Source organism: Triturus cristatus, chromosome 4_1, assembly GCF_964204655.1.
Source record: "Triturus cristatus chromosome 4_1, aTriCri1.1, whole genome shotgun sequence".
NCBI lineage: Eukaryota > Metazoa > Chordata > Amphibia > Caudata > Salamandridae > Triturus > Triturus cristatus.
Genome location: NC_140585.1, coordinates 436,870,144 through 436,897,613, shown reverse-complemented (window position 1 = coordinate 436,897,613; position 27,470 = coordinate 436,870,144). Strand labels below are relative to the sequence as shown.

Sequence of the window (27,470 nt, the reverse complement as noted above, 5' to 3'; positions counted from 1 at the left end):
GCCCTTTCTCTGACAGGCAATTTTGTTACCAACGAAAGTTTATGGTGGCTATAATGCATTTATCCATAATTGTGGCGTTATGAAATGTTTAGATTAAAGCTTAAATTAAAGAGATGGGGAATCCTAATTGCGTCGTTCCATGTAATGCCCATTACTCAGTGTAAGCAGATTAACTGCGGGCAGGTAAATCACTGCCATTAATTGCCTCGGCTGTGAGATCTCCTGACATAGTTGAGATTAATAGGAGAGAGAGTGAGCTAGAGTGCAAAGATGATATATGCCAAGACAGGTGCCTTTTTAAATGAATCTATGTATTCCGTGTTTTTTTGTGGAATTATCCGTGCATTCTGGTTTTGTGTTCTTAAATTCCTGGGTTGTGTTCCTGCTCTGAGAAACTGCTCAGAGATAAATTACTTTTTTTTAACCATAAGGTGAAAGGCGGATCTGACCCATCTCCCCTACTCTTTCTTTCAGATAACCCAGTTAAAAATTGGTAACAATCCATTCGCCAAGGGCTTTTGTGACACAGGCAACGGCAGGCGAGAGAAGAGGTGAGCTCGGGGAGAGCAACGTATTGAGCTATTTCACCTCGGGCAATGAATCACATCACAGACCGATGGGGTTAAAAGTTCGCTTTTATTTCAACAACGACAATTCAATACAATAATGCAATCAATGAATTCGCATGTAACCCCACCCCACCACACCTTCTTAATCCCCCATGAAATATCCCCATATTGATCCCCCATGACTTTTCCCCCGTATCAATCCCCCGTAACTTTTTCTCCATATTGATCCCCCATGAATTTTCCCCATATTGATCCCCCATGAATTTTCCCCCGTAACGATCCCCCATGACTTTTTCCCCATATTGATCCCCCATGAATTTTTCCCTATATTGATCCCCATGAATTTTCCCCCACCTTGAACCTCAACCCCAACCCCTTAGTTTGTCCCTCTTCATACCTCCTGCCTCATTCCTCTGTCCTCTGTTTTCTCTCTGTCCTAAGCTATTCTGCCTGCCCCAACCCTTCCTGCCTGCCTCAATCCCATCCAAATCTGTCACCAGGAAAAAACCCTGCAAAGGCGTTTTTCCTGTTCCCCCGAACTCCTATGGATTTGAATTGTGAAATGTTCCCCTTTTCAGTAAACATGAAATCAAAATCCCAAACCAGTTCAGTATCAACTGCTGATTTAGATGAAAACACCAGAACATAAAATCTTGTTGTCAAGACACAAGTAAGGGACTGTCGCTAATACAGCCCTCAACCCCAAGTTGCAATCCCAATATATCAAGTAACTTTCTTTAATATACACCAAATACAATTCTTTTGGTATAAACGAAAGGTGAACCCCATCAGGTTTGAAAAATCTGAAAGCACGTAACAAAAGGCCGGAAAGATGTACCAAGTCCTTTTCCCCCAAATGACCAAGTAGGACATTTGGGCATGGCTTTATAAGAAAGTAAATCATGTAACAAAAGCAACAATTGACCCCAAAGCATGACACTGTTTCCCCATCAATCAATCCTAATAAATTCAAAGCTAAAAACTTAGGTTAGATCTATAACGACTTCGTACGGCCTTCATGACTGCCCACTTTAGAAAGGAGTGTCCCACAATCCAGACGCTTTCAATGTATACCGGAGATGAGATTTAATGACCTGGCAAGAAACAGATGTTAGCAAGTCCAAAAAATGATGTCTAAAATTCATTCAAATCTCTAACATATCTTAAACAGCAATTTGATGTCCAACGGCCCAACCTACGCAGCTGCTGTAAAGAAAAAAACCCTTCTGACAGCATCTGAAGATGCTCCTATTCTAAAAGAATGGGCACCAAATTCTAAAGGATTAAAACCTAATAAAAGCAAAGATTTTCTCAAGACCGCTAAAAGCTGTGAAGCGATTAAGGTAGACCCATCCTGATGCTGAAAAATAAAATTATTATTTGGATAACTTTCAAATTCTTTAAAATTGTAACCAAGCTGACCATGGGCATAGCGGACCGCCAAGCTTCCGCAATACCACAGTAGCCCCTTTTCTTCTTTGGTCTGTTCTAGATGATTCTAAAAGAATACTTAACGGATTTGATGTGGTTGACACATTGGATTATTTTAGTCCTTGAAGAAATGATTTCTTAAGAACTCAATTATCCCAAAAGCTCCAAAGAATAACCATAACATGCAAACTTTAAATAATGAAGCTTCCAATGTGGAACAACAAAGTATAGGCAGTGTTGGTACAATGCCCCCAAGTAAGGAAAAATATATAGGTTTGCGCAACACAGTGCCACGCCTCCTTATTTTAGACCAACCTAGTAAAATTCTCCTTCCCAAATCACCTAAAGAGGGGTCATAACCCCCAAAACTCCACCCAAGTCCTTCTGTGAGCTAAACGTGTGCTGATATCAAGATAGTGTTCCAACAACATCCTTATCATCAGCCCGCTAGAAACCATACCTCCTGAGGAATCTGAGTTTTTTCTTGGTCTCCTTTGGGTGCCAAAACACGAAATCTCTGCCATTGAGAACGAGATAATGCATCTGCTACATTATTGTCCAGACCAAGTATATGCTTAACTCCAAATGTTATATTAAACATTAAGCAAAACAGCATGAATCTCTGCAACAATTTAAACAGATGTCTCTCTTTTGCCTTTTGACCATTCACCAGATCTACTACAGCTTTGTTGTCGACATGAAAAGCACTGATTTGTTTGCCAAAAAACTAGCCTGAAACTGTCTAAGCTACGATCAGGGGAAATAATTCAAAGAATGCAATACTGCGAATCTCATTAATCCACTTATGAGGCCACGTTTCCGCGCACCATTTTCCGTCCCAAAAAAGCCCAAAACTGTTAGCTCCTGACGCATCAGAATTTGTTTTTGTACTGACCATACAAAGCGTTTGTCCAAGGACCTGATAGGAACACCATTGAAACCTTTAAAAAGCATAATCCAAACCTCGAAATTGGATCTCATGGACAGAGACACTCTAATCCTGTGATGAGGTAAAGAAACACCAGCCATAGCAAAGCCCGAACTCCGACAGAAGGATCTCCCAGCCTTTACTACCCTGCAAGCAAAGTTTAGGTGCCCTAGTAACCGCTGCATGTCAAACAGAGTGAGTTTCGGTGACATCCTAGAATGTTCCAACAAATTCATAATTTCCTGCACTTTAGTAACTGGCAACCTGGCCTCCATTTTCACTGTATCAATCTCAATACCCAAAAATATGAGGCATGTAGCCGATCCCTCTGTCTTCTCTTTAGCCAGAGGCACGCCTAACTCTTGCATTAAAGATTGAAAGAAATGGAGTGCCTTGTCACACTGTTGTGATCCTTGTGATCCAACAAAAAGAAAATTGTCCAGATAATTGGACACTTGGGAATGACCTGATCTGAATGAGAAAATCCATTGCAAAAAAGAGCTAAAATCTTCAAACTGCTGACAAGAGACTGCACAACCCATAGGCAAAACTTTGTCAACAAAGAAATGTCTTTGAAAGTGTATGCCCAGTAATTCAAAGTCTTGTGGATGAACTGGAAGTAACCTAAAAGCAGATTTGATGTCACATTTGGATAAACCCTGCTCCTGAGCCAGCCTTCTTTACCAGATCAAGAGCTACATCCACTAAAGCCAACTTAACCACAGTGTCTTCCTTGGCGATAAAATCATTCACAGACAAACCCTGGGGCCAGGATAAATGTTGTATCATGTGAAATTCTCTGAGTCTTTTTAGGAACCACTCCCAAAGAAGAAATGATAAGATTCGGAAAAGGCCAAGAAAGGAGGGGGCCAGCCATTCTACCCTCAGCACTTTCGGAGTGTAAAATATGAGTCATGACCTGTGGGAATTGTTTTGCAGAATTCAAGTTTTGGCCAAACCTGCAGTGTCTAGGAACCTGATAACCGAGCTTAAAACCATCTTTAAACCCCCACTCTAACTTCAAGGCTTTTTCCCGGTGAGGATAAAAAAGTTGAAGCCAATAACAGAGCTTGGGGATATCAATTGGTGAAGCTGCTTTTGAAGTGAGGCTGTAATAGGGCACCCCTCCCTCTACCTAGACTGGTAGGGAAACTGGATCTTTGTTTGCTAAAACATTGCAAAATGGCATGATTGCCACCACATTTTGAACATTCATGCCTGTATTTGCATGGATTCTTCTGACAGAAACCTGTGTTAAAATTCCAGCAAGCTCCTGTTGTGAAAGCTTGAGATTTTGCCCAAGTGCCCACCCCTGTGGGGCTGTTAAGAAAGGTCCGGGGAGCAATAGCTGCCCACTAGCAGTATGCGTCGTAGGGCGAGGTCTCTGGGGGATACATCCATTGCACCCATAATTTGTTACCCACCACACCCCAAGGCTTCTCTGGAGTCGAGGACTAGACAGGCTCTAAACTCTTCGTTAAAGTGTAGCCAGGCAAAACCTCCAAATTCTGATTGCTTCTTTCTAATTGTATCCAAGTATTTGAAAATTGAGACCGAACGGTCTGGAAATCTTATACAGTAAACACTTGCAAAAATCAGAAAAGTCGAGGTCCAAGAGTCAATATCAGTGGGAACCCTGGGTCTTTTAGCTATCTCCCAATACTCCTCCCTAGATCCTTCTTTGGATTTAACCTCCCTGTGCAGTAACTTGAACACAACCACAAACTCTCCATCCCAAACTTTTGTCTTTGGTATGCTTGTTAAGATGTGAACCCAAGGGCATCGACAGCCCCATATGGGGAATCCTCTTAAGACATTTGACTTTGTCCTTACTATCCTTATCCCCTAGCAAATTTGTGTCAGACACCCCAATTTGTCTTGAACTATATCAAGTTTAGGTAAAACTACATTCGGTAACAATGAAGGCGACTCACAATGGCAACCAACCTTAGCCTCTGCTGCCTTACCGACAACTCCATCTGCTTTACGTTTCCTAGAAACTTGTCTTCTAATGAATATTAACCAGCAGCTCACCTGCTTGACGGCGCTTGTCCAGTGTTGAAAGCTTTTCTTGGTGGCGCCTTCAGATGCCTTGGAATATCGCTGAAGAATGATGATGGATTAAACCCAGATCAGTTGACTAGGGGTGAGTGCTTGCAATGTTCAACACTCCGTCCATCATCCCCTTTGGTTTTGCTTTGTTCGCCCTAAGTTGGCAGGGTATGCCCAGACGTGGGTCCCTTGCTCACTTTGCCACTGGATTCAAGCTAGCCTGGCTGATGATGGCTGATTAGCCAGAAACCGGTCCCAGGATGCTTGTTTCCGGTCCAGGGAAGACATGGCTTGGCAGTTCGGGCTGGACTGTTCCCATGAGGCACAGGGTCAGACTGATTTGCATATGGCCATGTCTGAACTGGGGTGGCGGAGTGAGCTAAAGAATGATGATGGATTAAACCCAGATCAGTTGACTGGGGGTGACTGCATGCAATGTTCAAAACTCCGTCCATCATTCCCTTTGGTTTTGCCTTGGAATATCTCTCCACATTCTTCCAACTCCTTTCAGATTCTTTTATCTGCAAAATATTAGCTTGGGAAATCGTGTTAGTAACCCCCACCCCCCCCCCCGCCCTGTTTGGAGAGAAAAAAGGCTATTAGACAAGTCATCATTTCTAGCAAGCTCGCCCTTTTTCAAATCAGATAATTCATCATCACCATTAGCATAAAACCTTGTGACGAGCCCCACTGCAGGATGGTTGGGCTCCATCGCCCACACCACCATCAAAGTGTCTCCAGTGTACAGCTTTTTTGAACTGTGTAATTTTGTGGTTGGACGAATGCATCAGGAAAACCCGCTCCGTGATCTTCCTTTTGCTGATGAGGAAACAAACAGGATGCTTGATACCTGTTCGAAGGTGTATTACTGCACCTGATGCCCTTTTGCAGACTTGTCTTATCATTGGCATGCCAGACACTAGAACTCGCAGACATGTGGATTCACATTAGCTCGGATGAAACAGCAATTTTCTTTACCCTCATCGCTAACCCACATCCATTGTCCCTGCCCTTTGTGCTCACTATTATCCCTGACTGAAAGAATCACTGACGATGTCAACCTCAAAGCCTAAAAAGAGAAAATAATATAGGAATATCATGTTTAGTAGTTGAACCTAAGGAAGCCGTGACCTGAGTAACATCAACATTAGCCATATGTTAAATTCCCCACAGGTGGCGCCATTACCCCCTTTCCTATCCAAAAACACCATCCTGTCACAACCTGACCCGGCACCCCTGGCACCCATCAATCCTCGCTCCCTGCCTAACCAAGCTGCCTCAAGGCCTCCTGTTGGACCCGGCCTCGTGGCGTGGTCCTTAACCCCCCTGGACTGTGGCCGTTCCCCGCCCCGGCCTTCACGGGCCACCCGTCTGAACTGCTCCAAGGCCCTTCACCTGGAACTGCACGTGGTCGCATGCTCCTCATGGCTCCGCCATCGTGTTGGCATCTACGTCACCCCGTACACCAGCCGGCGCGACCCCGCTCAACCCGGCCTCGACCCCAGCGAAGCCCCGACCTCGAGGCACCACGGACTGGCCAGGGGGTGCCGCAGGAACCATTCATCGCCCCCGGCGGAGGACGGTATCGTTGGGACCCCAAACTGTCCTCCCCTCTCGAGGTGTGATCGCCCTGCAAACTCCCATGGGCCTGGCGCCTCTCCTGCTGGGCGTCTGGCCACCTCCACCCGGCCACTCCGCCCCCTTGGGCGCAAGGGTCCGGACATCAAAGGGCTCCAGACCTATATCTGGGGCGACCCCACCACAGCTCGGCAGTTGTATCCCGGAGTCGAGAGCCCTGCTGATCGAATCGCGGCTGACCCTACGGAGAAGAACTCTTGTCGGAACCATCACGAGCCCTGCTGACTGCGTCGCGGCTCCCTCTTGTGAACCTTTCCTGAACCACCTGGAACATCGGAGCCCTGCAGACGCCGTCGCGGCCCCTCCTCGCTGAGACCTTCCTCGGAGCCCTGCTGACGACGTCGCGGCTCGAGCTGAGCAGAAACCATCTTGAGAGCCCTGCTGATTGAATCGCGGCTCTCCACGAACTGTACGCCAGAGCCCTGCTGACGCCGTCGCGGCTCGACCCCTCCGAGATCGGAGGTCCTCCAGCTTGAGGATAAGAACTGGGCCCCAGGTACCCTCGTACCACATTCCTGCCAAAGACTGTCCCGCTACCCCTACCCTTCCAAAGAGACATTGAGACTTTTGGTGGATCCCTCGATCCCTTCGTGTAAATATTGAACTCGTAACCTTTTATTGATGATAAAGAATTGCTTGTCTTGAGACAACCTCCTTGAGTCCGGTGTGGTGGTGTTACTGTGCTAGTACGTGATAGGAGAAGGATCTCTCAGGAGACTTCTCGGCAGCGCTCGGCTACTTCGTGCAGTGCGAGGGCCCCCCTTGGTGGTCTCACCGACTCCTCGGGGTCCGCCTTCCAACATTTGGTGGCCAGCGACGGGATCCGAGCCGAACGCAGTACGTACCAGCCAGTACCCACTAGCTACCCATCCAAACGAATAGCATCATGAGCAGCCAGGAAAACAACGCGACAATGGAGTTCCAGCCCGAACGGCTGGAAGAATATACGCACAAAGAATTAAAACAGTTCTGCAGAGACAAAGGCATTGCAACCACCAGCCTCGGTACCAAGGAAGAGATGCAGAAAGCTCTGAGGACATGGCTGGAGGCCGGGGCAGGCCCCTCCCAGGAAGAAGGGCCCTTGCCCCTGACGGAGACCACAGCAACCGCACTGACCCCGGCAACCGGAGGACGAAAGAGCCTAGAAACCGGCCTCTCCGAAGAAGAAATACGAGAGCGGGAAAAGGTCCGGAGCCACGAGCTAGAGCTCGCCCGACTGCGACTGGACGGCGAACTCCAGCTGGCAGAAAAGAAACTGGCCCTCGAGCAGCTACGCCTTCAAGAAGAGATAGAAGAGAAGAGACGACACCGGGAGTTGGAGGAAAAGAAGCTCACCCTTGAGCACGAGCGCAGCCTCAAGGAGCTCGAGATCAAGGCCAAGAACGGAGGGACCAACACCCCCAGTACGAGAGACACTCTACCGCCTGCCGAGGCCAAAGTACATATCCCGAAGGAGGTCGTCAAGGAGTATTACAAGAATGACGATATCCAACAGTGGTTCAAGGCCTATGAGGTGGCCATGACCTCCCATCGAGTGCCCCGAAAAGACTGGGGCGCAGGCCTGTGGGGGCGATTCCTGAGTGAAGGGCGGGACACGCTGCTCCAGCTACCGGAGGAAGTGATGACCTCCTACGATCACATGAAGGAGGCCCTGCTCACCCGCTACGGGCTAACAGCGGAAATGTACCGCCAGCGGTTCCGAGACTGCAAGAAAATCCCGGGTACCACATGGGTGGAATATGTGGACTTTTTTAGTCGGGCCCTAGAAGGGTGGATCAAAGGCAGCAAAGTAACCACCTACGGGCAACTGGTCGACCTCATCGTGTGGGAACATCTTTCCAACAATTGCTTCGTGGAGCTGAGACAGCACCTCCTCGACAGCAAATTGACCGACCCGCGGAAACTGGCCGTCGAGGCCGATCGATGGGTCAACTCCCGGGTTTCCCGGAGCTCAATGGGGGAGTACCAGAGGAACCCCAACGGACCCCCACGCCAGCGCGGTGGGGGGGGAGGGCCGAACAGGAACCGAGACCCTCCCGCTGGGGCCCCCAGGAGCCCCCCTCGAGGGCCACCGCAGCCACATCTCTCCCCGAGCCTAGCACGAAGGGTGGGCCCGGCCCGACCCGGACCACGGCCACCAGTGACCTGCTATGGCTGCCAACAAACCGGACACTTTGCCAGCGACCCGGCCTGCCCTCTGAACCGAAGAAACGGGGCCGGCGGGCCCCCGCCCCGGCAGCTGACAGCCGCCGCCTTGGGGGGAGGAGAAGAGGAAGAAGAGGCCCTCGACCGAGAAAACACTGAGTGGGAGCCGGCAGCCATGTCCCTGGTCTGCCTGGGTAGCCGGGAGATGGTACCCTGCACCCCCATCCCAACCAACACCCAGAAGTACCGGCAGCAGGTCACGGTCAACGGACAACGGGCCGAAGCCCTTCGCGACACCGGCGCCAGTATCACCGCTGTCCGCTGCCACCTGGTGACCCCTGAACAGATTCTACCGAATGTGCTGTGCCCTGTCCGGACGGCCGACAACAGTGAAAGCCTATGCCAGATGGCCCTGGTCCCCTTCGAGTGGGGAGGGGTGACGGGCCTGCTGAAGGTGACAGTGCGCGACGACGCCCCGGTCGACTGCCTCCTGGGGAACGACTTGGAGAGTTCCCCCTGGGCTCAAGTAGAACGACGAGAGCACCTCCGAATGTTGGGACTGGCTGATTGGGCCTGCGCCATCACCCGGTCCATGACCGCCCAGGCCCCCCGCTCATCCTCGACCTCCGGGACCGCCCGACCCGAGGGGCTCACACCCCCTCCCGCCAGCAGCGAGGAGGAGGCGGACACCGACCCTGGGTCCAGCGAATCCTCCCCCGAAGAGATGACTTCTCCGAGCGCCCTACCAGAGCTGACGCAATGGCAACACGAAGGGGGCCCCACCCGAGAGCGGTTCCAGCAAGAGCAACAGTCCTGTCCCTCTCTCGAAGGGGTCCGGCAGCAGGCGACCGCGCAAGCCAACGGTGACCAGACCGGCACCCACTGGATCTACTGGGCCGAGGGCCTGTTGTACAGTGAACAGAAAGTAGCAGAACTCGGGGCCAGCCGCGTGTTGGTGGTCCCCCTCCGCTTCCGGGAGTTTCTTCTCAACCTGGCCCATGATGTGCCCCTCGCCGGACACTTGGGGCAAGACAAAACGTACAGTCGTCTGGTGACCCACTTCTACTGGCCCCGGATGCGGAGAGATGTGGACAACCACTGCCGGTCCTGCCAGACCTGCCAAGCCAGCGGAAAGACGGGGGGTCGGGTCAAGGCCCCCCTCCAGCCCTTTCCCGCCGTCAGCACCCCGTTCGAACGGGTCGGAATCGACATTGTGGGACCCCTGGACCCCCAAACCGCCCTGGGCCACCGCTTCATCCTGGTCCTCGTGGACCACGCCACCAGGTACCCGGAGGCGGTCCCGCTCAGAACCATAACGGCCCCTGTGGTAGGCCGGGCCTTGATGGGGATCTTCTCCCGAGTGGGATTCCCCAGCGAAGTGGTGAGCGACCGCGGCACGAACTTTATCTCCAGGTACATGCGGTCCCTGTGGCAACAGTGCGGGGTCACATACAAGTTCACGACCCCATATCACCCTCAGGGGAACGGACGGGTTGAGCGATTCAACCGAACATTGAAAGGGATGATCCAGGGCCTGGAAGAACCACTCAGGCGGAAATGGGATGTCCTGCTGCCCTGCCTCCTGTTCGCCTATCGGGAGGTCCCGCAGAAGTCCCTGGGGTTCAGCCCGTTTGAACTATTGTATGGACACCCGGTCCGCGGACCGCTCAGTCTGGTCAAGGAGGGCTGGGAGATGAAGCCCCGAGGCGCCCCTCCTGACGTCTACCGATACCTCCTGACCCTCCGAAACCAGACCCGCAAGTTCCGAGCCCTCGCCGAAGCCAACCTCGAGGCCAGCCAGGAGGACATGAAGCGGTGGTACGATCGCAACACTTCTACTGTAGAATTCGAGCCAGGTCAGAAAGTATGGGTCATGGCCCCGGTCGAACCCGGCGCCCTCCAGGACAAGTGGACCGGGCCCTTCAAGGTGGTGGAGAAGAAAAGTCCCGTCACCTACTTGGTCGATCTGGAGTCCCCCCGGAACCCCCTCCGGGTCCTACATGCTAACAGGCTAAAACCCCACTTCGCCCGGACCGAACTGAGCCTGCTGCTGGCGACCGACGAGGGGGGCGAGGACGACTCCGAGCCCCTGCCCGACCTCTTGCAATCCGACATTCACGATGGATCGATCGAAGGGGTCCAACTCGCCTCGTCCCTGACCCCGGAACAGCGCAGCGACTGCCAGCGAGTACTGCGGGACTACGCAGCCCTCTTCTCTCTCACCCCGGGGGTGACCCACTGGTGCGTCCACGACGTCGACACCGGGGAGAACCCCCCCATACGACACAGAGCCTACCGGGTGCCTGACCGAGTGCGGGCCTGCATCCAGGCCGAAGTAGCGAAGATGCTGGCCCTGGGGGTCATCGAGCCTTCCGACAGCCCGTGGGCCAGCCCTGTCGTCCTGGTGCCCAAGGCCGCAGCTCCCGGCCACCCCCCGGAGTTGCGATTCTGCGTGGACTACCGAGCCCTGAATGTAGTAACCAAGACGGACGCACACCCGATACCCCGGGCCGACGAACTCATCGACCGCCTAGGGGCCGCTCGCTACCTGAGCACGCTGGACCTCACCACCGGGTACTGGCAAATCCAGCTCACCCCCGGCGCCCAAGAAAGATCCGCCTTTTCGACTCCGGATGGGCATTACCACTTTCGGGTGATGCCCTTCGGAATGAAGAACGCCCCGGCCACCTTCCAGCGACTGGTGAACAAAGTTTTGGCCGGGCTTGAGGCCTTCAGCGCGGCCTACTTAGATGACATTGCCGTGTACAGCAACCACTGGGCCGAGCACCTCCTCCACCTAAAGGCCGTCCTGGCCGCCCTCCAGCGGGCCGGGCTCACAATCAAGGCCAGCAAATGCCAAATCGGCCACGGATCCGTGACCTACCTGGGCCATCAAGTGGGGAGCGGGCAGGTGGCCCCCCTCCAAGCAAAGATAGATGCCATCCAGACCTGGGAACCCCCCACTACCCAGACCGCTGTCCGGGCCTTCCTGGGCCTCACCGGATACTACCGACGGTTTATCCGGGACTATGGGAGCATTGTCGGCCCCCTCACAGAGTTAACGTCCAAAAAGCAGCCCAAGAAGGTACACTGGACACCCCGCTGCCAAACAGCCTTCGACACCCTCAAAACGGCCATGTGTACTGCTCCGGTGCTGCAGGCCCCGGACTACCAGAAGGAGTTCGTGGTACAGACGGACGCCTCCGAGTATGGGATCGGGGCCGTTCTCTCCCAAACTGACGAAAAGGGGCTCGACCGACCAGTGGCCTTCATCAGCCGGCGACTACTGCCCCGGGAGCAACGCTGGAGCACTATTGAGCGCGAGGCCTTCGCTGTGGTGTGGGCCCTCAAGAAGCTCCGGCCCTACCTCTTTGGCGCCCACTTCCGGGTCCAGACCGACCACCGGCCCTTGCAATGGTTAATGCGAATGCGGGGCGAGAACCCCAAACTGCTGCGATGGTCCATCTCGCTACAAGGGATGGACTTTGACGTCGAACACCGGCCCGGCAATGACCACGCCAACGCCGACGGCCTGTCCCGCTTCTTCCGCCTTGACGAGGAGAATCCCCAAGGAGATGGGTGACTCTCCATGCCTTCGGCTGGGGGGGACGCCTGTTGGACCCGGCCTCGTGGCGTGGTCCTTAACCCCCCTGGACTGTGGCCGTTCCCCGCCCCGGCCTTCACGGGCCACCCGTCTGAACTGCTCCAAGGCCCTTCACCTGGAACTGCACGTGGTCGCATGCTCCTCATGGCTCCGCCATCGTGTTGGCATCTACGTCACCCCGTACACCAGCCGGCGCGACCCCGCTCAACCCGGCCTCGACCCCAGCGAAGCCCCGACCTCGAGGCACCACGGACTGGCCAGGGGGTGCCGCAGGAACCATTCATCGCCCCCGGCGGAGGACGGTATCGTTGGGACCCCCAACTGTCCTCCCCTCTCGAGGTGTGATCGCCCTGCAAACTCCCATGGGCCTGGCGCCTCTCCTGCTGGGCGTCTGGCCACCTCCACCCGGCCACTCCGCCCCCTTGGGCGCAAGGGTCCGGACATCAAAGGGCTCCAGACCTATATCTGGGGCGACCCCACCACAGCTCGGCAGTTGTATCCCGGAGTCGAGAGCCCTGCTGATCGAATCGCGGCTGACCCTACGGAGAAGAACTCTTGTCGGAACCATCACGAGCCCTGCTGACTGCGTCGCGGCTCCCTCTTGTGAACCTTTCCTGAACCACCTGGAACATCGGAGCCCTGCAGACGCCGTCGCGGCCCCACCTCGCTGAGACCTTCCTCGGAGCCCTGCTGACGACGTCGCGGCTCGAGCTGAGCAGAAACCATCTTGAGAGCCCTGCTGATTGAATCGCGGCTCTCCACGAACTGTACGCCAGAGCCCTGCTGACGCCGTCGCGGCTCGACCCCTCCGAGATCGGAGGTCCTCCAGCTTGAGGATAAGAACTGGGCCCCAGGTACCCTCGTACCACATTCCTGCCAAAGACTGTCCCGCTACCCCTACCCTTCCAAAGAGACATTGAGACTTTTGGTGGATCCCTCGATCCCTTCGTGTAAATATTGAACTCGTAACCTTTTATTGATGATAAAGAATTGCTTGTCTTGAGACAACCTCCTTGAGTCCGGTGTGGTGGTGTTACTGTGCTAGTACGTGATAGGAGAAGGATCTCTCAGGAGACTTCTCGGCAGCGCTCGGCTACTTCGTGCAGTGCGAGGGCCCCCCTTGGTGGTCTCACCGACTCCTCGGGGTCCGCCTTCCAACACCTCCCAACATTCGCAGATGACTCAGCCATAATTTAAATAAACAAGCATACAAAAAGTATAAAAACCACCACAGACAGCACCAAAAATAAAGCGCTCTTCAATAATACGTATTTACATTACCGTCAACATCAACACTGTACAATAGCTGTATCTCTCATCCCTAAACCCCATATGTAAAGTAAAAACTATTTAATTCAATGTTGGAGAGCCAATTTAGATTATCAGAGTCAGCTATTACTTCACAAGCTTTTCAGAAACCCAAAATAAGCATAAAACATATCGCCTTTGTATCACTGATGCCCAAAAATGTAAAGCTCATAAAAACGAACACCAGCAACATAAGAATGGTGCATTTACAGGCGTTTCAAAAGCATTTTAATACAATGCTTAAAATACTTTAAATATCCTCTGCGTAAGATACGCTATATCCACTAGGTGGCAGAGCCGCAGTTCTTAACAATTCCAAAACCTTTCATTTGCTCAAGCAAAGGAACTCACGCTCAATAAAAAACCAATAAAAACACCGAAAGTATCACCTAAATAATAATAAAAGGCAAGTACTGAGCACAAAAACGGCCACGCTGCCGCCTACCTTGCCTCAGGACCCCCAACTGGCACTAATTAGAATGCGGTGTTTGAAACTCCTGTGTTCTAAAGCAGGTGCCTCGCCTGCACGCAGTCGTTCTGGGCAATACCATGCCTGAATCAGCCTGGGGGTGGACATTCTTCGAATGCCACCCCCAAACCCCCATTTCAGAAAACAAACCCCCCGAGAAGATATGTGGGGTCGTTGTTCAGCTCTGCCCCCACCTTAGGAGACCTCGGGAGGGGGCATAAATTGCAGAGCATGACAGTATTCGTGTGGAAGGCGGTCCACTTGCCCCTGTGTGTGTATGTCCTCGTGTCCAGAGAGGCTCTGTAGAAAGGAAAGGCCGGGCAAATCCACTGAGCGCCTGCCAAGTCCATATAGGCTGTGTTTATGTGTGCATAGTAAAGGCCGTACAATTTCACTCTACGCTGCGGGAAGCCCCCCCATGTCCCTTTGTTCCATGTCCACATAGGCTGTTTGTAGAGTAAAGGCCATATAATTCCACTGTGCACTGTGGGGTGACTCCCCACCTCAGATGTGAATATTTGTTTTAACAAAGAAGGAAACTTTTTACAGTATTACTTCATTTCAGCATGATAAAATTCCCCTTAGTTTAAAGAAGTAACTACTTGAAAAACAAGCATTGGCATAGCCAATAGGTTTAGCTTTTGGGACCTTATAAGTATTTAGTTTTGCAACTGTTGCATGGCTAAACACGTATAAGGTCCCAAAGGTGAGACCTATTGGCTATGCCAATGCTTGTTTATGTTTGTACGTGGGTCATAAAAACAAAATAAAATGCATTAAAAAAGTGGACTTCAAGCTTACTTATTAAGATGCTTAATGTGTGTGAAATGGTGCTAAAGCACTTGTCGTCAGTTTTCCAGACAATTTACTGAAGAATTTCTCTTCTAAAGGACGTGTGGGGAATCATTATGTTGGTTTATTTTAACTGCTGCAATCTATTGAAGCATTGGCTCACGGAGAACATCAAAGCGGCCGTGCGGCCGCGAAAGTGATCGCGATCAAACATCAAAGCGGCCGCGAAAGTGAAAGTAATCGCGATCAAGCACAGCGCGTGTGCCCGTGCACATGCACTGTAGCTCTAGCCTGGCCATGGTAGCACTTTTTGGAGCCCTCACAAAAAGTCTCGGCAGACCAGCGAATGTGCTGGGTCAGGCGAGACCTAAAAAAGGGCTATGACGCAGGCAGTGCTGGCCACGTCATAATAGTGTTTTTTTTATCTTTACCTTCAGCAATGTTGCACAGCAGCCTCGCTGCCGCGCAGCATGGCTGAAATACATTAACAACACCATTAGCCCTACCATATATAGGATAAAACCTGTAGAGCGCACTAATACCAATGGGTGTCAAGGAGCTATCGCGTAACAAAGGAAAGAGCAGAAGTCAAGCTGCCAGGAAAGGGGTACTAAGATGAGAAGAGCCAGGTTTTCATATGTTTTTTTACAGGCCATCAAAGAGTCCTCATCAGAAATATAGGAAGGTAGGGCATCCCATAGGTTGGCGGCTGCTACAGAGAATAAGTGACCACCCCATCTAGTCTTACGGATTCTGGGGATGATACGTCTTTTTCACCATTGTGAATTTTAAAGCGTCAAGATACATAGCTTTCTGTGTGGTAGCATGCATTTGAAATTAATTTGCATCGTTCTAGAAGGTGGCTCACCATTGGATGAATGAATGAGCTGGGGGCTGGCAGCGCCATATGAGGAAAGATACATGTTGGCATCGTCTCTGCTATTCAGTTGTTTTTTCAAGTTAAGAATACAAAGCATAAGTCAACGGCCCTAAAAAGTAGTTGCTTGGTAATGTTGTCACACTTTCATTATATATTTGCTGCTGGCCTCTGGAAGTTCAATATATTTGCTCTAGTAAAACATAGATATTGTGTTATTTCAATGTATGAGCAGAAGGCTCTACTTAACCTACGATGCATTCACTGCTAATTCATTAATGGAAATTGGATCGGGTGCAGCTTTTTGTACACCTAATCGTTAGACAGATGAATTTTTAAATTAGGTTATGTGTAGTAATCCGGAAAACTGTATTGCAAACGAAAAATCACTGATTACCTCCTATTCGGCTTCCAAGTTGTTCAAATGTTTAATAGCAGCGTAGCCATTAACAGAAAAACGGCAATTCATCCCTTCAGAACATTAAAAGAGCATAAATCGCTACTACACTTCTCTGTTGGTTAGAGATCCTGGAACCAGAGAAACAAATGTGATACTCAGTTCAGTGGGAACTGGGATATATTGCACAAATGCCAAAACAAAGAGGAACAAGCGACCGAGAAAGTGAAAGTAATCGCGGCAAGTGCGGCACGCGCGCCCGCGCACATGCACTGTAGCTCTAGGCTGGCCTGGTAGCACTTTTTGGAGCCCTCTCAATAAGTATCGCCAGACCAGCGCATGCGCTGGGTCAGGCGAGACCTAAAAACGCATTGTGTCTGCAGAGCCCTGTCAGGAAGAGGCTTACAGGGGATGGGTGTTGGCTCGAGAGTCACCTGGTGTGATCAGGACTCAGCCCCAGCTGTTTCTAGCTTTCAGACCCTCCTTCACCCCCCACCCCTCACAATCACATTTCGACACACGCCCCCCGCATGTGACTTAATTAGCAAGGACCCATTGTTAATACACACAGTGGTACAGCACAGGTGCCATGCTGCCTGACACAAGCTAAAAAAAATTCTCTCTTCACCCCCAAGTTAGGTATGAAACACAACCATAGCTCGGGTGCAAATGGCGCTCCCACTCTTGAACCCTGGTGCCACTTCACCTGCTGTACCATTAATAGGTATGACCCTGCTTACCCTTTTGAGATTCTTAAAAAAAAACAATAATAGAGAAACAAAAACAGATGGATTGCAACTCTATCTGTCAACGACTCCTTCAGTTTGTTTAAGAACAGGAATGTTACAGAAACTTCCTGGGACCTAGCTTTCTAGCTATTATTGAAAACTGCCAATTTGGTGCCTAGGTTGTATGTTCTTTAATAATCAGACTAATTGAAAAAGTGTACAAATGCATAAAATGGATATATTATTCACTTTTTCAGGGAAGAAATCCTTCCTGGTCAGTCCTTAGCCCAGAAAAAATCTGTTCTTTTCGGCGCTGGCTGTCATGAATCGTAATCCTGCCCTTATGCCTTTCTGTACAAATACGTACGCATTCCCAACTGCATAATGGTTTATTCCCCGTTTGAAACCCTCCCCTGTCCCGTGCTACCAGCACTCCATTCGTGTGGGTGTATTTGTGTTTTGATGTATCACTGTATTTTGCGATGTATCACTGTACTTTGCGATGTAATGTTGCTTTTACCAATGCTTGTTTTGTTTTAGGGCTCGGTGTTTCCATGGTGTTTAACTTTCGAGTATTGTTTACTACTATTGCAAGGCCTGCTTTCGGTTTCTCGTTGAGATTGTAATGCGCTCGCTCTGCATAAGTTTTGTACACTAGTGCAGAGTACGGAGCGCTGGACTTGAAGCGTGTAGAAGAAAGGTTCCAGCCCGGTCTTCTACCGGGATCGGAAGATTCACTCAGCGCTCCGCTCGCATGACGTTATGCAAGTAACGTGACGGCCATATCTGGGTGTGGCATGAGTATATAATGCCACACCCAGCTCCAGCCCTTCCCTTAGCCTCCCGACTTCGTTGAGGAACTCACCTGATTTTTGCCAATGCTTTTCCTTCCTTCTGGATCCACAAGAGGGCAGCTCTGCACCACGGAAAGACCTAAGGAAAGAGAAACACGAGGAAAGAAAGCTAAGTGACAATGTTTAATTTCTGGCGCCCATCTCAAGAAAGCTTGAAACAGAACAACCTTTAAAAATATTAAGGAACAATTTTTTGGACCTTTTTGCTTAGGAGCTGTAGGCAGAAAATCAAGAACAATTTACAAAGAAAATCACAGAGTTATATTGTGTCTTTTCCTGTGTTGCACATTCTTTATTTTCTTATAGATTTAGTGATGGCTTAGTGATGGCATAAGAACGTTGCAGACTTAAAAGGAAGTAAGTGAGAGTTTTAGGAAATAATGTTGAATGTGGATAACTGAATATAGAAATTAGAAACTGATTTGTGTGTTTTAATGTTTTAGATAAACATAGTTAATTCCCTGACTACCGCTACTGACAACACGTCAACAACATCACATCATCGCCTTCACAAGAACACTGGACGTAACTTACGAATCCTAAAGATCGCAGGTAGGAAGAGTTATTTAGGAATTGCTCTTTACGAACAACTGAAAGTTAGAAAGTGCTAAAACTGTACTTAAAGGACAACATAGAATACAACTCTTATACATATGTCTTGTTGCCTCGCAGGTCAACAACAGGACATCACCGTGCGTCCAGTATCCGGCCCTCCTCCTGGGGTTCTATTCTGTAGCCTAGTGTAAGACAACCCATAGCTTTATTTAGTAGAATTCTTGGAAGTTGGCTCATAGCGTCTCTGGGAAACACCGTCAAGCACTTTTAAGGTAAGAGTGTTTACAAACCTGACACTGGCATTGTAATTGGGATGGTAGCGTGAAGCTGATGTAGGCACACAGCCTATGATGTAAAAACCATGGGGCATATCAGCAACAACCAGTGATAATTATCGCTAAGCGCACTTAGCGCTACGATAATTATCGCCGGCTAGCGTGGATTTTTATCGCTGAGATAGCATGCTATTAGCAACGCTCATCTCAAAAGCGATAAAAATCCTAGCGCTAACTGCCAAACGTGAGATTATCGCTGGAAACCCAGCGATAATCCCACGAAGTTTGGGATTAGCTTGCTGATAAGGCCTCACATACTTAGTCATGATATCCACCTTCCATAGGATATCATGGCTAAGTCAGTTTCAAAGCAGGCATAAGGAAAGTAGCGATAACCTCTGTTTTCTTGTCGCTATGCTGCTTTGCGTGATGCTTGATAATAGGAGAAATGTCGCTTAGCGACATTTCTCCCGTTATCCTGGGGAGGAACGCCCACTTTGCATCTCATTAGAGATGCACAGATAGGCGTTAGGAATTTAGGCGCTAAGGCAAGGTTTCGCGCGATAGCGTGACCTTGCTAATATAGCGATAAAATTATCGCCGCTTTTCGGACGAAAACGGCTGCAAAAACGGCGATAATTTTATATCGCCGCCTTGTAGATATGCCCCCATGTTGTGTTCATAGGAAGCAACTGACCCTGCAGTCTATGAGGGTGTACGAAGACCATCAGAAAAAAGACACAGCAACCTCTGACGACTCGTCCAGTGAGCACCCCTCCTTAAAATGCTTCGCCCAGCCTTCATCCCCGCCATCTCCACCGTGGGCACCTCCACTCAAAAAGGTGAGTCCCAAAATGCTCACCATATTACTCTTTAAGGTAAGTCCTTCTCCCCAAAAATTGGAACCTTGAATCCTCTTCCTGTTCACTCAAAAAGTAGAGCGTGCTGCCAGTCCATCCTGGCAAAGTGTCCTCTTCCCATTCCACCGATGGGTGACCCCCCTCCCATTCCCACGGATAGGTGACCCGCTCACATTCACCCCAATAGGTGACCCCCCTCCCAGTCATTTCCTATAGGCGACCCCTTCCCATTCAGTCTGGAAGATGGCCCCCAGGCCACTCAGAAAGGCATGCATATTCCATTCCACAGACCCCTTCCCATTTACTCCGATGGGTGATCCCCCTTCCCGTTCACTCCAATAGGTAAACCCCTTCCCACTCACTCCAATAGATGACCCTCTTCTGGTTCACTGTCCAAAGGTGACCCCTTATCATTCACTGAGACAAGTGACCTCTTCCCATTCTCTCTATAGGTGACCCCTTCCCATTCATTCCGATAGGTGACCACTACTCATTCACTCCATAGGGTGACCCCTTTCCATTCACTCCATAGATGACCCATTCCAATTCACTGCATAGTTGACCCCTTCCCATTCACTTCCATAGGTCACCTCTTCCAATTCACTGATATGTGACCCCTTCCCATTCACTCCAATAGGTGACCCCTTCCCATTCATTGGAAAAATGACCACTTCCTGTTTACTCAGCCATCTTCATAGAAATATTGCCTATTCGGTCACTGCACAGAACTGTATACCGAGAGCCCTCCTTGGAGCATGTATCAGCACCATGTCATGTCCGTAAGATGTTTTAGAAGAAAAGTAGTGCGGGCAGGCGATTGTGTGCTATTATTTCTTTATTTCATATATAAAACATTTTTCAGCGGGGTCGTGAAACGCCGTGCAAACTCTTAGATACTGGGCGAATCTTCTAAAGAAGGGGTTGATTTCCCTTTAGTGCCTGTGTTTATTTATGTGGTACTAGTGGTCGTCCACTGCTGATAATGAGGCTTGACGGGACAGCAATTGTAAATGTTGGGACGATTAGTATCTGCTAAGACGACTGTGTGTGTCCATCTACAAGAGCAAGTGTGCGTGCGTGCGCCCACACCCACAAGTTTGCAAAGAACGATTTCATCATGTGTGTGTAATAATTCGACAAATGGATAGCTTAAATTCGAGAAGAAAAGCCTGTTTGAAATATTTGGATTGCCCAAATATGTATGTAGAATATTATACGTGTATTTAGATAGAGTGTTTGGTATTTTAACATTGCTTTACTGCAGTTTAGATCTCTTTTGGGAAGCCCTATTTGCCGGTCTGCGCGCACGAATGAACATAAAATGCCCATTCGTGCTTATTACTGGACCCAAGATGGATGGGAGAAGGTTCTAAGGGTGTCTTGGGAGGGTTTAAGCTCTGGGATGAGCCCCCTCTGCTAGGGGAACGGTGCCCGTGTGACGGTAGACTGGTCTGAGGGTGTCACGAGGGTTTAAGCTCTGGGTTGAGGCCTCTCTGCTAGTGGCATGGTGTCTCTGTGACGGGAGTGGGGTCTCAGGAAGGTTTAAGCGATCAGGGTGAACCCTCTCTGTTAGGGGCACGGCATCCGCGTCACCCGTCTCATGGTGCCACGAGGGTGTTAGGGATCTGGTGCCCGTGTGACGGGAGATGGTTCTCGGGTGTGTCATGAGGGTTTGAGCGAGGGGGTGAGCCCTCTCCGTTAGGGGTACGTGCCGTCGTGACGGTAGACCGGTCCCAGGGTGTTCCATGAGGGTTTTCATTATTCAGGTGAGCCCTCTCTGCTAGGGGTACGGTGTCTGTGTGACGGGAGAGGGGTCTCAGGGTGTCACAAGGGTTTAAGCATTCGGGTGGTCCCTCTCTGTCAGTGGTACGATGCCCGTGTGACTGGAGGCTGTTATTTTTGTCAGTTTGCCGAGATATGCCTGGGTGTCGTCTACAGCGAGTTGCTAAAATCTTACATTTGTTAATTCCTTTCAGCCTTGTGCCACAGTGAGGAGGAGAGTGACGCAGAGAGCAAAGACGACCGCATCCTGGAGACCCAAAGAGTCGAGCAAGATCTCCACCACCACCAGGGAGGAGCCACAGGAGAGGGCAAGCCCCGCCAAAGGTCACCACCCCTATCTCTTGGACTCAGGGAGCAGCTGGAGCCAGGAGCACGGTAGCAGGACTGGCAAGAGCTCCCCGGACTCCAAGCACAGCCCGGGGGGCCTGCATTCCTCACCATTCTGGGGCTCAATGCTGTTGTCTGGCTTCAGAGTGGGGGGATCTGGAGAATGGGTGGTCTGCATTCCTCACCACTCTGGGACTCACTGCTGCTGTCTGCCTTTACAGTGTGAGGTCTGGAGAAAGGGGGTGGGGGTCTGCATTCCTCACCCCTCTGGAACTCACTGCTACGGTCTGCCTTTACAGGCGAATGGGGGGGTCTGCATTCCTCACCACTCTGGTACTCACTTCTGCTGGCTGCCTTTACAGTGGGGGATCTGAAGAGGGGGAGGGGTCTGCATTCCTCACCACTCTAGAAGTCACTGCTGCTGTCTGCCTTTACAAAGGGGGATCTGGAGAAGGGAGGGGTGAGATTGGGGGTGGAGGGTTGCATTCCTCACCACTCCGGGACTCACTGCTGCAGTCTGCCTTTACAGTGGGGACATCTAGGGGAGGGCCTGCAGTCCTCAGCACACTGTTTCTCTGTATGAGCCACCAGCAAAAGAGAGCTAATCAAGGTCCATCGCTAGGTACTGCCAGTCACACTGCCTGAAAAGGCACACGACAATAACTGACAGCATATGCCCTTCCACCGCCCACGACCAAACCAGTCCCTTTTCTATTTAATCTCAATCACCTTTTTTGCAACCTGTTAGTCTGCCCTCTGGCAGGGTAAATCACTGCATACTTATAATGTTTTACTGATTTACGAGGGGGGCATGTAGATACTGTCTTGTTCCCTCTGGGACTGCTGTACATGGGAGAGCTCCACATTCCCAGTAGAGTGGGCCTGATTCGTGACTGGTTCTGCCCTGCGCCACCCCAGACCTTCCTGTTGCTTTTCTACAGGACTGCCTGGTAGGGACGATAGCAGATAGGTGTTGTGTGTGAGAGGATTATTTACATGTGTGTGCTTCTCTTGCAGGGCCTGGCCATGTCACCCTTCAGGGGGCTCTTCTCCTACCCTTACACCTACATGGCGGTAGCGGCAGTAGCGCTGACGGCAGATGCTGCAACGGCCTCCAGCTCGGTGCATAGACACCCCTTCCTCAACACCGTGAGGCCCTGGCTGAGGTACAGCCCCTACTCCGTCCCTGTGCACCTCCTCGACAGAAGCAGCAGTCTTCTCTCCACAGCCCTGCACGGCGTGGCCAGCAGCAGCACATTCCTGGAGGCCAAGGCAGCCCACCTCGCTCCCAGCCCCTCCTCGGTGTAGTGATCAAGTCACGCAGGTAGTTGTAGTTCAGAGAAGTTTTATTCAGGATTGTTACAAGATGATAAAGAGACCCCACCAGGAGCAGCCATCAAGCTGCTCAGCCCACTCAACTGTGTCTTCTCAGACTGAATCATAACATTCTAAACAGCACCATCAAAGTAACATTCCATTGGTGGTAAATAGCATTGCATTTACTAAAGTCAGGATATAACATATCCTCCTTTCTTATACGGAAAAGCAAAATGAAAAGAAAGAGGAGAAGTGGAGATCAAGAGAGAATTGAACATACCAAAGTAAAGAAAAGAATGAAGAGAAGAAACAACAAGAAGATAAGAAAAGAAAACTGCTAGAAGTTCAAGAGAACAAGAAAGATGGAAAAACAACTGGAAAAATAACTGATAGGAACAACCCATCCTCCTTTCTACAAAGAAAAAGGAAGGACAAGGGAACAAGTGACTATAACAAAAAGCAAGTTAGTCAATATCAAGACAGTATATGGGTCAGGACCCATAGAATCTTCGAACAGCATGTGGAGATTATAGAACGTTAACCGGATAATATGGGTGTGAACCCATGACTAAACCCTAGGAAAGAAATGGTTAACAAATGCTAAAATATTCTAATTTATGCATAAATGTGCTAAACAGACTAAAACCCATAGCAAACGTACAATGCAGAACAACTGAACTAATCGTACAATCCTATGAAGGAAAAAAAATGGAGAAAACAGACTGTAATGTGAATTTAACAAATGAAACAATGGACTCCAAAAGTGAGAACTTCGGGTCCTTGAACGCACAATGTAAATCCAAGAAAATCATTGTACAACTGAAACCCATTGCAGTCCCAGAGTAGGGAAGCAAAAAGCGTGCAAAAAGGGACTCTTGACGGTGAACCTTTGCATAGATCCTCTGTGAGAGGGAAAACAGAATAATGAAAAGGACTCTAGACGGCGTTTACCAACTTGGCGTATACCTATGGTTCATGGACAAAAGTGATGAAGGCAGACCGGTGATTCACGCCGGTGAGCGACTACTCACCCGAGCTTTAGAAAGCACAAGACACCCTAGCATAAGGGACAAGACGTAAACATACCTAACGTGCCACTGTATCTATATGGCGCATATAAGCATTTGTACAAAAACAGTAGAGAACATAGTTCGGTACAAAAATATTACAAATATGCATGAGGACTTTGCGAAGATGATACAAACGCTATACCAGCCCACACAATGCACATCTTAATATTGATATTTAGACAATACCAAGTAGAAGGAATACTCGGGTACTGTCTTTCAATCACCTAGTAACCCAGCTGGTTGGTGTGTTTTACTAAATAAGACATGTACATGTGACTTTTCCTAGCTTATTAATAAATACAAAATATAAACTGTCAATCAACTTTAAAGAAACACCACCTTAAGTAAGGTAAGAACGTGCACTGTAGTGAAGGTATAAGTCATGTAATGTAATGTCCGTGTAAGGACGCACCTCGACTGGAGGTCATATGTTATATACAGGATGATAGGGAAAAGCCCAACAAACTCACCTCTGGAGAGGTCAAGAGATTGATTATAGTGGATGTACACCTAGTGTACTATGAGACAAAACATTAACCAAACGGGAAACAACGGACCTTGTGTGAAGGTCTGTTAAGCTGCATATGTAGCGATGGCGAAACACCCAAGACTGAAACCTAGACATTGTGCACTGTTTGAAAGTAAAATATCGTGCATCGTACAACACAAAAAAAATATTGTGCACCAGAAAAAGAGACGATACCCCAAGAGGTAAACACGATGTGCACTGTGTCAGTAAACTGTGTAATTAGAGTAAAACCTCAGGTAGAGGCACAAAATGTATTTATGAGAGAAAACCCAAAAACTAACCCCACGTAGGGCCAACCCTCATGCAAGGGAAACGATACCCCATGAACGGGATCCCCTCGTGTGTAGGAGCCATGTGAAGTTCAGCTAACCACTGTAAGGAAAACTAAACATCCCCAACATTAGGGAAACTTAAACAATGAAATGTGGAAGCTGAACTGGCTTGCGGCAAGAACGTGCGCTAAAACATCTCGCAGTAGAGAACTTGAGCGTGTGCACGTCATAGGAGACACCACGGAGGCAAGAGAAGCTCGGTATGGTTGAATGCGAGATAGTGTGCGTGGTAGAGAGGCACGAGGAGTTTTCAAAAAGCAGCAGTTGAACTGCCATGTAGCCTCGCTGAAAATCAATTACTTAAAACGTTATTGAAAATGTATTTCCCTTGTAACAATTGAACACACAACACTCTGTTGAATACACAGTACCCAGCAGGCTTCTAAGTGTAGACGAGCACTTCACTCGACAAGGAACACAAAATCAAGCAGGCAATAAAAAAAACAATGCCAAGAATGCTTGATATGAGGAAATAACCTCTGCATACGATGAAATCTAGTTGACTGGTACACACATGAGCAAACATACTTCTTCACCAGACAGTGTGTCAGATTGATTGATTCATGCATAAATAATCAGATGGGACTAACGCCCATAACGTACAACCTGTGTGGAGTAAACTGGACTGTATGCTGTATACCCAAAACATATCTCTAGTGACAGTAAAATACATAAGATGCAAAGGGACAATAACCTATGCATAGTCGCTCTGAGTGTAAAGAGATGGGAAATAAAATCAGAACAAACATAGCGTTAATACCCCTAGTGGTGAAGACACAGGGAAAACGAAAAGGGGTTGAGTAATGTGAGCAAACAGATATGGGTGAGAACCCATATATTTAATGCAAAGGGACTAACACCCAAGCATAGCTCACTGGAGGGAGTTAGAACACACCCTATGTAGGGTAAACAAATAAGACTAGAGGTGTCCGTGTATAGACAACTAGTGTGGAGCTTCCACACTGTGCACTAAAGCAACATAAATGTTAGCTTTTTCGGGTAGGAACCCGAAAACACGGGTAGGAACCTGTGACATAATGTGGGCAGGAACCTGTGACAAATCTCTATGGATAGAGAAGCTAAAAAAAATGCTAAACGGACTAAAACCGTTGCATAGTTGCCCTGAGTGTAAAGAGATGCAAAAGGACTAAAACCTAATGCATGATTGCTTTGAGCGTAGCAACACAACGTAAAACAAAGAACTGTAGCTGTAAAATGAGCAGATGGGACTAAAACCCACTGCTGGCAAAAAGGACTACAACTAAAACCCACTGCTGGCAAATGGGACTACAAACCCATTGCAAACTTTCCACTGCAATGTGAAGGGAAACTCCAAACATAGAACATTGTAAACGGAGCTTGGATTCGCTAATGCCATTAAAACAGTTAGGTAAAATAAATAGCATGTTAAAATTCTCCACCCCCAGAAATGCAGAAACACTCACGGGAGACTGTGAAATTGGCAGAAGCAAAGGCATAAAAGAGTCCGATATACGTGCAAAACTCTCAATTATGTTACAGCAAAAACACTTTTCAATGAGACATGAGTGAAGGCACACAGGAGTCCGATATACGTGCAAAACTCTCAAACATATTACAGGAAAAACACTTTTCTAAGAGACATGTAGTGACCGATATGTCACCCGAGTATCGGAAGTCTGGAAAATAAAACCAGAAGAAAACACACCATGATTGTCTTCGGTGCTGGCATACAGTTGACTTCAAGTACAGGTTGTAATGCAGAGTGCCAGATAAAGTACCTTAGATCCACGAACCAGGGAATCCCTCGACAATGACAATACCTGAGGTGCACCCTCATTACCGGTAACGGTTTACTCACACCATGCATCACGAGTGCCTCAAGATGGTGCGACTTGGTTCCTGACTTTGTTGGTCAATAAAGCGGGAGTACAGAGAGAAGCCGGAAGAACATGCTACCAACCGCAAGGTGGCGGGACGTATCCCACGTCGCCCCGGATGGCTCACAGCACGTCCGTGCTTGCAGGAACACTGACTGGCAGAACGCACAAAGTGCGAGAATCAGCGTGAATGAGGGAACTTGTGCGTCACACTGATGACTCTGTGAAGGACGTCATGGGAGGCAGAACTGGAGAAACCGCACGCGATCAGGAATCTGCACAGAGGTAAGAGCGTGAACACATTGTCACGAGTTGTGTTTAAATTTGAACAGAGAAGTGTTGGTTGGAAAACGCTGCAGACAGGAGCCCAACAATAAAATAAAAATGTGTCTCACCTTGACTTTCTGAAATGTGCACAGAAAAATACCTGACGTGTGAACAGGCACTGTCCTCACAGAAGCGGGTTGACAGCTGTCAATAGAAAAACAATAATGCCTTTTCATAGCAGCAGCAGGGTGACGGTCTCACGGAAAGTTGTGAGATGACCCCAGATGTCAGTCCACGAGTCTAGTCGATGCAGCACCAAGAGTATACACTGGCACAACAAGAATGGTGGTGCTGTTCACGCTTCAGAAAATGCACAATTAGTTGAGAAAAACTAGATGCGGGTAAACAGTTAAACAGCAGAAGTTTTTCTTGGTGGAGCTGCAGTTGCAACACGCAATACTTTGGGCTCTAGTAGAAATAGTTGAGATGCTGTAGGGACAGCAGA

At 49.2% G+C, this 27,470-nt stretch overlaps 1 pseudogene; it reads left to right on the top strand.

Moving 5' to 3' along the window:
- Positions 1-27,470, top strand: part of LOC146855086 (T-box transcription factor TBX3-like) — a 46,260-nt pseudogene that overhangs the window by 17,703 nt on the left and 1,087 nt on the right.